The 12,053-nt window shown below is 30.2% G+C and overlaps 1 pseudogene; it reads left to right on the top strand.

Annotated features, from left to right (window-relative positions):
* The first annotated feature begins 6,837 nt into the window (after positions 1-6,837).
* LOC111313176 (L-type lectin-domain containing receptor kinase IX.1 pseudogene) lies at positions 6,838-9,276 on the top strand (annotated as a pseudogene).
* Positions 9,277-12,053: the final 2,777 nt, after the last annotated feature.

The following is a 12,053-nucleotide window of genomic DNA, read 5'->3' as shown; positions in this document are numbered from 1 at the left end:
ATATTAAATGATGAAATATGTAGTTAAAATTTTTTTATAATGTTTTTCTATTTTTAAAATAAACTTTAAAAATAAAAAATAAACTTAATAATAATACAAAATTAATAAAAATTGTAAGAAAAGAAAATTTTTACCCAATGATGAGATTCAAAGGTACTCCAAGTAATGATACCTACAAAATTCTAAGTGAAAAGATTTTTTTTAAATACTACCAATGTATTTGAGTATTTATAAAAAGTTTTCAATACAATAAAAATTTTCTTGTCTTTAATAAAAAAATAAAATTAATTAATAAATTAAGAATAGGCAATAAAAATAAGAAAAAAGGAAATTTTATCTTATGATGAGATTATAAAAGTATTTCAAGCAGAGATGCTTTAAAATCTCTAGGTGAGAGGGTTTTTTTAAATATTACCAGTGTTATTGGAATATTTATAGAAAATTTTCAATATAATAAAAATTTTTTTTATTTTTTTAAATGAAAATAATAATAAATATTAATAAAAATTAATAAAATTTTCAAATAAAAAATAAAATGTGTGCATTAACGTATTATCATTTGCATTGCATGTGCGGCATAAAATTTTTTATGAAAAATAAATTTAAACCTCTAAAGATTAGATTTTAAGGTATTCTGAAAAGTAATGCCTAAGAAATATCTAGGTGAGAAAGAGTTCTTTTAATGTTACAAACGTATTGGAACATTTTAAGAATTATTTTAATAAAAAGGTTCTAATTTATTTTTCTCGAATAAAATTTGAATAATAGACTTTTTTTTAAAAAAATTAAAAAAAACCAATTTCTAATAAATAAAAAAACAAGAAAATTATTTTTCAAACACAAAAAATAAGACTGTTTTTATTAAAATAATAGGATAACACAGTTAAGTGGTATCATTTTTAAACGAAAGCTGTGGGAGTGCTAATCCTTCTCCATAAGTAATCAACTCTCGAATCCAAACTGTTTTGTAGACCTTAAAATTATCTTTTTAATAAATTTTAATTAATTTTAAAATCTTATTAAAAGGATAAGTTTTAATAGGTGGCCAATTGCACCCAACAAAAAAAGATTGATGGCAATTCTGTTTTTTTTTTTTTTTTATTTTCGTTTTCAAATTCGTCGAATGGTTCCAAAACCATTACGACAATATATATATACACACAAATTATTTGTCAATGATATTCTAGCAATATTCTCAATGATATTTTAGTAATATTCTGGTGATATTCTAGATTAATGATATTATTCTAGTAATATTTTAGTAATGTTTTAGATTGATTTAATATTGATTTAGAGAATATTATGTATTGATTTAGCTAATTATAGGAATTGATTTAGTCATTATTTCTATTTGTTGTATTTTTTATTTTGTAACATTTTACCTTTGAATAAATAGACTTTAAGCTTCATTGTAATACACAAGTCATTACAATAAAGTTTTCATCATTTTCTTCTTTTTCATGGTATCAGAGCAACTTCATGATTCATTTGGAAGGTGAATCACCTTGAAATAATTAATATTTGTTTATTCTTATTATTGGTTTATTCTCATTTCTAACTTCATTGTTGCTTTTGTACTTCAATTTTTTTTTGGGTTTTTCTTCCCATCTTCAAGATTAAATTTTTATGTCAATACTCATAGCTTCCCAAACCTCCATTTTTTTTTTTTAAAGTTTGATGACAAGTATTTAAAGAGAAAATGTACAACCAATTTTAATTATCATTGACAAAAATAACTACAATAAGTGGGCTATGACTATATGTAGTTATGGCTTATTGTTATAAGAGAACGCAAAGCACCAGAAAGAAAAAAAGAAGAATTTGGTGATAAATTTACAGATCGGCTAGAGGAATGGGAAAGTAAGAATCATTGAATTCTAACATAGTTCACTAAAACCATTGTTTCTTCTATCAATGTATATTTTGAGCAATTTAAACTTGCTAAAGATGCTTGAGATTTTCTTACCATACGATATTGCTTTACTACCTTTACTCATTAATATCATAGTTTGATAACTTTATCTCACCTTCATCAAGAAATAAGTCAGTCGATTGATGATTTTCATTCTAAAATATAATATTTATGGGACATACTTGAAAATTATGAATCAAAATTCAAAGATAAAAATGATGCTAGTAATTTTATTACTTATCAAAATCAAATTTATCTTATTCAATTTCTAATGGCACTTCGATATGAATTTGAGAATGTTAGGTATTCACTTTTATATCGACATCCCTTACCAACTATGGATAATATTCTTATGAAATTGATATCTAAGAAAACTTGATTGGGTATGAGTTAGACTCATAATGTTGATATTATTATTACTGTTGCTCCTAAGAAAAGTACCAGTTCTGTGTTTCACAAGTCTTGTTATGATATGGGAGGACTAATCATCCCATTTAGAAATATAGAGCTAAATATGATTATAATGGTAGTCTAATTCATGATCCTTACACTAACAAGATTGCTGCGGCACAACCACTAAACCAAACATTTATGAGTATTTTTTTTAGACTATTACAATCTCAACTACCGATCTTCAAACTTTATTCAATCAAGTGCTATCTTGATCTTATATTTCTACCATGTTTATTGCTACATCAGGTAATATTTGGTTGTTTGACACTACTTGTGGAAACATATGACTATTAACCCTTCTTTGTTCAAAAGTAAGATACCTGTACCTAATGATCCATTCACTAAAACACTAAATGGATTTATCTTAAAAGCTAGTCACATTGGTGATATTGAAACCTCAAAATTATGTATATTTGACACTTACCTTGTTCTTAATCTTGCCTTAAATTTACTTTTTGTTGGCTAACTTTGTGACCTTGTCTTGATTTAAATATTTCACAATGATATAGTTGTATTGTGCAGGATTTTCAAATAGGTCAGAAAGTTAAGACAAGGCGTAAGGTTAGAACACTGTTTGAGCTTGAACTTTGAAAATTTCACAACATTTGCTTGTTGTTACTACATCTCAAACAACCAATTTTTTAGTTTTTTTAGATTTTTGACATTCTAGGCTAGGACATGCATTTATTTCTCGAATAAAGTCACTTGTTTCCACTGGTATCTTAGGTAATGTTTCTCATGATATTTTGATTGTTTGTCTTATCAGCTTGGAAAGCAAAGTGTTTTACCTTTTAATAAAAATGATTCTATCTTATATGTTCCTTTTGATTTAGTCATTTCTGATATTTGGGGTCTAGTTCCCACATTAATTTTAGGAGTTTTACGTTACTTTGTTATATTTATTGATGATTTTTTTCATTATACTTAGATATATTTATTCAAACAAAAAATTAAACTTTTATCCATTTTTGGTGAATTTAATAACACGATACAAACTCAATTTTTTAGAAAAATAAAAATATTTAGGTTTGACAATGCTACTGAATATATAGAAATTGAGTTTTATAACTTGTTAAAAGATGATGAGACTCTTCCTCATAGGTTTTGCTCATATACTTCATAACAAAATGATCGAGCTGAGAGAAAATATCGTCATATTCTTGACACAATTCATGCCTTTCTCATTTCTTTTTCCCTTCCTAAACATTTTTAAGGTGAAGTTGCTTTCATTGCTGTTTACATTATTAATTGTGTTCCCACACCAATATTAAGCACAGGTCTCTCTATGATTACTATTCTCTCAACATTTTTAAATGTGCTTACTTTGTTCTACTTTCTACTCATAAAAGGACTAAACTTGAACATAGAGTTAGATTATGTTGTTTTTTGAGTTATGGTATAGAACACAGGGATATAGGTGTTATAATCCAATGTTTAAACGTTTTCGCATCTTAAGACATGTAGTTTTTTAAGAACATAAAAAGTTCACTAATGTGCCTTCATTACATTCACCATGTTCTTCTTCATGTATTTTTACAAATTTATCTATTCATTTTTCTTTAAATGAAAAGACTATTATAGGTACTTTTGACTCAAACAGTGATATATCTTTTTTCACTCCTACTATGTCTGATCTGACTAAGGCTTTTATTGATATTGTTGTTTTTTCACCATACATACCACCTTTACTTTATCATTCCACCCGGGTAAGGGAGCCGAACACTTAACTTTGTGATTTTCACTGTTATTATACTTTAGCCATGTTACATGAACCTTACAATTTTTGTAAAGCGATTTCTAATCCTATGTGGCAACAAGCAATAGCAGAAGAGCTTCGTGTTCTTGAGAAAACTCATACTTGGGATATTGTTAAATGACCTTTTGATAAGTTAGTAATTGATTGTAAGTGGGTTTACAAAATCAAGTAGATCGGATGGGTCAGTGGAACATTACAAAGCTTGTCTTGTTACTCAAGGATTTACACAATAATATGTCATTGACTATAAAGAGACTTTTACCCTAGTTGCATGTCTCACATTTATTTGTTCACTATTAGCTATTACTATAGAAAAAAGTGGCCAACCTTTCAAATGGATGTTAAAAATGCCTTCTTGAATGGTGATCTCATCGAGGAAGTCTATCTGAAGCCACCTTGGTATGTCATCTTTGACGTGCTTTATATGGTCTTAAGCAAGCCCTTAAAGCTTAGTTCTTAAAGTTTAGTACCATTATTTTACAATTTAGTTTTACATTTAGTAATCATGATTTTGCTTTTTTTACTCGAATTATTAAAAATGGTACTACTTTTCTCTTATTTTATGGAGATGACATGATCATTACAGGTAATGACACAAATTGTATTTAAGATCTAAAGAATTTTTTTCATTTTAAGTTTGAGATGAAAGATCTTGGTTCTTTAAGTTATTTTTTGGGCTTTGAAGTTACTAATGATTTTACTGGTTTGTATTTGTCTTAAACAAAGTATGCTTCTGATCTTATTACTTGAGCAGATTTAACTGATAGTAAAATTGCATCATCACCACTTGAATAGAATTTAAAGCTTTCTTTTTCTGATGGTACACCACTTCCAGACCTTTTTTGCATCGAACTTTGGGGGTAGTTTGGTATAGTTGACAATTGCTCATTCAGATATTGCCTATGCTATACATCTTGTTAGTCAATTTCTATTTGCTTCTTGATTTACTTATTTTGTTATTGTCCTCTGGATCCTATGATATGTCAAGGGTACTATGTTCCATGGTTTGCATTTTTCCTATAGTTGCTTTTTGGACTTGCATTGTTATTGTGATGCCGATTGGGCAGGAGATCCTACTGATCATCATTCTACCACAGGCTATTGTTTCTTTTTTGGTTCTTCTTTTATTTCTTGGCGAAGTAATATAGAAACTATGGTGTCCTACTCTAGCATTGAAGCTGAGTATTGAGCTCTTGCAGATGTCACATCAGAACTTCTATGGTTACGATGGCTACTGCAGCATATGGGTGTTTCTCATTACTCTACTATTCCTATATTTTTTTAATAATCAAAATGCTACTCAGAATGCTCATAATGATGTTTTTCATAAGCGTACTAAACATATTGAAATTGACTGTCAATTCATTCATCACCATCTACTTGCTCAAACTCTTTGACTTGTTTTTGTTACTAGTGCTGATCAAAATGCAAATGTATGATGTTTTTCATGAGTGTACTAAACATATTGAAATTAATTGTAAATTTATTTGTCACCATTTGCTTGCTCAAACTCTTCAACTTGTTCCTGTTACCAGTGCTGATCAAAATGTAGTTATCTTCACCAAATCACATCCACCTAGTCATTTTCTTGTTCAAGTTTCCAAATTCAAGTTGGCTTCTACATTACTATCTTGAGTTTGCCGAGGGGTTGTCAAAGATATTCTAATAATATTCTGATGATATTTTAATAATATTCTAGATTGATGATATTATTCTAATAATATTTTAGTAATATTTTAGATCAATTTTATATTGGTTTAGAGAATATTAGAGATTGATTTAGCTTATTATAAGAATTGATTTAGTCATTATTTTTATTTTGTAATATTTTAACTCTGTATAAATATACTTTAAGTCTCATTGTAATATGTAAGTCATTACAATAAGGTTTTCATCATTTTCTTCTTTTTCATTATCAAGTCCAAAATCAAATAACCTTTGTTTTTTTAATCAACCAGTTCAATGAGTAACAACATTTGCTTAAGGATAAACTCCCTAATTTGATTTAAAAAGTTATTTATTTCACGATTACAATTGCAGATCTAAAACCCTCCATGCTTAATTATTTGGAGATGACATGAATTAATCTACGAAAATACATGTCCTAATTCCTTGTAAAAAATTATTATTGATATGTAAATCTACTTTTAAAAAATGCATCATTCATTCAGGGAAAAAGAAGAAATTTCCATTAAGGAGCCTTTTCTTCATACTACTAAAGGAGGTTCGCCTTTTTCCCCCGGCCACTTAACAATTTCTTTCAAGCGACAAAAAGTAGAAAACAAGAAGGCTTCCACTATAGCAAATTCACGTGTATGAAAGACGTTCATTTTTTTCTTCAAATTTGGAAAAAAAGGGATTTAAATTTAAATTATTTAATAAAAAAATATATGCATTTATTGTCAGTAGCAGATCCAATTTTTTTTTTCAAAAATTTTTACTTATAATATATATACATATATATATAAATTATTAATGGATTTACCAATTTTGTTTATGGAAAGAGAGTAAAAAAAAAGTTGTTGATATCCACGAAAAATTTTTCTTCCAATTTTTTTTGTTTTTCAATTTTTGGTTGACTCAATTTTTTTAATGGGATGAAGTATTAGCCTATAAATATGATTCAACAAAACAGACTAAAACCTCACATTACAGTACTTTGGAATCTTTCAAATTATGGCTACTCGTAGCTTTCATGCTCATCATTTCCTTCATTTCGAGTTTTACTTGTTCTTATTTTATATTGTTCCTTCACTACATGCAATACAATTCAGCTTCCAGGGTTTCTCACCTAATAACCTGGCCACAAATGGCAATGCTTACATCATGGATGGTGAACTATCGCTCACTGAAAACCGAGTTGATACTACTCTTAAATATAGCGTTGGTCGTGCTATATTTCCCAAGGAAATGCTTCTCTCAGACCCTGTCACGGGTGTGGCAACAGATTTTATTACACATTTCTCCTTCAACATATCAACGCTCAACAAGCAAGATGGAGGGGATGGCTTTGCATTCTTCATTGCTCCTAATGGCATAAACATTCCAGCTGAAGCTCGGGGAGGATGCATGGGGCTAATTAGCAACTGTTCTAATTTCAATGCATCCCAACTTGTTGCTGTTGAGTTTGACACTTTCAAGAATGAGTGGGATCCAAGTGACATTCATTTGGGTATAAATATAAACTCCATCAGATCAGTAGCCACCGTGAAATGGGATCAAAGCATGAAAAATGGATCCTTAGGAAATGTATGGATCACTTATGATTCTCGAACGAGTAATTTAAGTGTCTTTCTAACATTCCTGGGAAATCCCATTTTTATTAAGGGGAAGAATTCTAGTCTTTCACATCCAGTCAATCTGTCAGAAGTTTTAACAGAGAGGGTCAATGTTGGATTCTCATCTGCTACTGGCAATTTCTCTGAGATGCACTATATTCTTTCGTGGGAGTTTAATTCAACAAAAAATCAAGGAGGAGCACATGTTGGACCGATAGTAGCAGCTGGTGGTGGATCTGTTATTGTAGTTGTGACAATTTTAATATTGGTGTTTTACAAGTGGAAGAGAAGTCAAAGCAAGAAAAAAGAGGATTCCGAACAAGAAGATTTCATGGACCAGGAATTTGAATATGGAAGTGGACCAAGAAGGTTTTCTTATGATGAATTGGTTCAAGCTACAAATAACTTCAACCAAGAAAGAAAACTTGGTGAAGGAGGCTTTGGGGGAGTTTATAGAGGCTTTCTCCCTGTTTTGAATTTAAACATTGCGGTGAAAAGGGTCTCTAAAATGTCAAAACAAGGAAGAAAGGAGTATATGGCAGAGGTCATGATTATTAGTAAATTGAGACATAAGAATCTGGTGGAACTTATTGGTTGGTGTCACGAGAAGGGTGAGTTCCTTCTAATTTATGAGCTCATGCCCCATGGCAGCCTGGATTCTCATCTTTTTGGAGATCAAAATCACCTATCATGGGAACTTAGGTACAAGATAGCCCTTGGTTTAGCCTCTGCAATACTCTATCTTCAGGAAGAATCGGAACAATGCGTGGTACATAGAGATATCAAATCAAGCAATATAATGTTGGATTCAAATTTCAATCCCAAGCTCGGGGATTTTGGTTTGGCAAGGTTAATGAGCCAAGAATCAGGACTCGAGATGACAGTCTTGGCTGGAACATTTGGTTACATGGCACCAGAATACGCTAGTAAAGGACAGGTCAGTAAAGCATCAGATGTCTTTGGCTTTGGGGTGGTGGCCTTAGAAATTGCAACTGGGAGGAGAACAATGGAGCACAAAAATGAAGAGGATCCTGTCTCATTGGTTGCTTTGGTATGGAACTCGTATGAAAATGGAATGCTTCTTGAAGTTGCTGACGAGAAATTGTGTATGGAATTTGATATGGAACAGATGGAGTGCTTGATGATTGTCGGATTATGGTGTGCTCACCCTGATCACAATCTTAGACCATCTATAAGGCAAGCTTTACAGGTTCTAAATTTTGAGGCACCATTACCAAATCTTTCCAAAAAGATCTCTGTTCCCAACTTTGATGTACCTATGTCTCCGTCGAGTTCATCCAAGCTCGAAATCACCAATTCTGTTGTTATAACGGGTCGGTAGGCGATACTCATGCTATATAGGATCTTCAGGTTTTTCTTCCTAATTTCTTTAGTATGATATATAGGAAAATGCCAAGGTTAAACATAATTTGGTTTCACTTCTGTCTATGACTCAGCAGATTTGATTTGGGTGCTTTTGTTATATCCTACTTGCTTTCTTTGCAATATTTTTATTGCAGCTTGCTATTGTAATAATTTTATAGTAGGCATGTCTTGCTTACTTATAGATATATAAAATTTACACTTCATTAGAATAATAAAAAAAAAAAAAAACAAAAAAGGGGTTCAACTTATAATTTCTACTCTATCTCCCACATGCAATAATGCACGAGTTACTGCTACTTAATTCTTTGGCTAAATTATATAAAATTATGCATATATAATTGAAACATTTTTAACTTGACATGGTTCAACAGATATGACATAACATAATTTTAGCAATATATTACTTTTTTCTGGCAAATTTGAAGGCAGTCACTTAAATCCAGTACAAGTGATCAGTGTGGGATATACAGAGTTTCAATAAAGATTTTATTCGGTTCAAATCATGCGATTTTGTTTTTGTGCCAAAAAAGAAAAAGGGAAATTAAAAGCTTCTTTCCTTCTTCACACTTGACAGCCCAACCATGTAAATTCGATGCAAGGAAGGCCATGTTAGCCACTTCGACGGAAAATTGAAGTCAATCACGGAACCTTGCTGGAGACGCATTATATGGAGTTGTGGGGCTTAGTTGACACTTTCTGTTTCTTCCAAGCAGTTGACACCTTTAACAACTTATCCAACCCCCTGTTCGCCCATTAAAATTTATTCAGACCTATAATAATAATAATAATAATAATTATTATTATTATTATAGGTTTAAATTTTAAAATTAAATAAAAATGTTTTTTTATTATTAATAAAAATTTTTTTTAAGATATTTTATTATTATTAAAATATCTTGTCCAATGCTCAACTTAAGTGTAATTTAGCCCGTAAACCTAGCAGGCTGTCTGATCAGTAGACACGTCTAATTGAATTCATCAAGGAAATAGAAGAAATTTGTTCAGCTGTCTTTCTAGTTCTTAGCGGACGCATATAAGAAATAGAACCCCAAAATTTTCACGGAATGCAGCAGCTTGAAAATCGTTGTTGAAGTAGAATCCTAGTGAATTACTCAAACCCTCTTTTTTGGTAAACAAAGCAACCTAAATTAAAAAAGGAAAAAGCCTTCTTTAACCTTTTTCTGATCTATCGTTGTCTTGAGAAATTCCAAAGATTCAACTGAGGAAACAGGAAGTCTTCTCCACTTCTTATCTTTGGAAAAAATTAAAGTAAAGCTAACTATAATTGAGAGGAAATTATAGAGTGATAAATTTAAAGCAACTTTTCTCTTGCAGCGGATGACAACAAGCAAACACGACAATATATGGTGAGCCTTCGGTCCATGGACAGTAACACATGCTAGTCTTTCCTTTAATCGAAAATCAGAGGAGGATACCATGTTTGAGGCAAAATTGTTCATAGACATTCCAAAAATTAGAAAATAAAAAAAAAATTAAAAGAAAAAATTTCCTAAATACTCTAAAATTTTTTCTTTGAACATTTTTTTATCAATATAATTAGTAAATTCATTGACAGTTATGTCTTTAACAAAGAGTGATTTATGGAATAAAATTTTGAATCTTGGTTGAGTACTGTTTATTTTACATATTCTATTAAAAAAAAGATGCATTTGATAGTATTAATAATTATATAATTATATTTTTTTTTTCATATATATATATTATGAGAATTGAGGATAATTGTAATAATATAGTAATATATTATTGTTAATATTCAATTCACTTATACTTGAAAATATGAAAAAAAGCATTCAACAAATATTTCGTAAACAAATTCAATTTTTTATTTATATTTATTTATTAAATTTAAAAAATAATTATAAACAATATTTCAAAATTTATTAATTAAAAATAGATCACAAATATAACAAAATTTATTTATTTACAATTCTTTTATCCTGCTTGCCGAGTTACTCTTTTAATGAGATTATCAATAAAAATTGTGTGTAATTTTGACGCCCAAACCTAACGACTGGCAACCTTGTATTGATTATTCCCTGAAGTGATACTTGCACCCACCTTAGATGATCCAAGTTACTTGACTGTACGTCTGCTGTAGCTTATGTTCCTAACTGTAAGTTATAAACACCAATTTTTGTTTGGATAAATCTCATTTTTATTCAGAATTTCGACTTGCACAATTGAGACCTGTTTAAACATTTTAATTAGGTTCATTAGACTTAGTTCTATTGTGATCATATTTTCAAGTCCAATATCAAAGTCTAAACCCCATTTATGAAGCCCAAATTTGTAAATTATCTTTAAAAAAAAAAGAAGAAAAACATCTAAAAATGAAATTAAAGTATTAAAAAAAAAGAAAAAAAAATAAACAAAGGTAGGTGCCATGCATGGCACTGCCTAGCCCTCTCTACTCTACTCAACCACCCACATAACCACTTCTATAGCTAAATTTCAGTTGTCAGCAACCTTGCCTCTCCCATTTTCCCCAGTCCTCTTGTCTTTTGGGTCTTTCTATGAATCTCAAATCCTTTGCAAGATAACAAATAGATAAACAAAAAGAAAGAGGCTAATTTGAACACGGGAAAACTCTAAAAAAAATTTCTCCACCCACACCAACTAAAGCAAAAAAAAAAAAATGCACACGCCTATTGCAACCACCACCACACCTTGTGCCACCGTGACTATCCATTGTGGAAAAAGAGAAAACACGAAAAAAACCAACAAAAAACCATTCGAGAAAAAAAAAAAAACAAAGACTTAACCACTAAAAAATCCACAACTCTCCAAAAAAAAAAAAGAAAAAGACAATCACATCCTCTGAGGAGAAGAACAACAATGCCAAAGCCAAAGCAAAAAAAAAAAAAAAAATCAAAATAGAAAAAAAAAAGAGGTATTTTCGACCTAAGGAGTTTCAGGTGGATTGCCATTTTTGGAGGGCAGGTAGATTTTGGCTTAAGGAATAACATAGTTAAAACTCAAGGTGTCTAGTGTGGCAGATTGAGATGTCCAATCTGACAAAGATCAATAGCTTTTGGCCTAGATCTAGTGCTTTTGTGGCTGTTTTAGGCTCAATTAAGGTCAAAAATAGGTAAAGGACATCAAGGGAAAATTTTTGGGTGTTTTTGGGAGCTAACTATTGTCGGTGATCAGAGGCAGACGATGCAGCAGACTGGCATTGAAATCTGAAAAGTGAAGTTATTAGCCATTTGATTCTTTTTTTGAAAGATTTGAAGGTTTTTTTTTTTTT

This window comes from Durio zibethinus, chromosome 23 (genome assembly GCF_047325235.1).
Source record: "Durio zibethinus cultivar Kanyao isolate XHJ-2024 chromosome 23, ASM4732523v1, whole genome shotgun sequence".
Lineage (NCBI taxonomy): Eukaryota > Viridiplantae > Streptophyta > Magnoliopsida > Malvales > Malvaceae > Durio > Durio zibethinus.
This window is presented reverse-complemented; position numbering and strand designations above follow the sequence as displayed.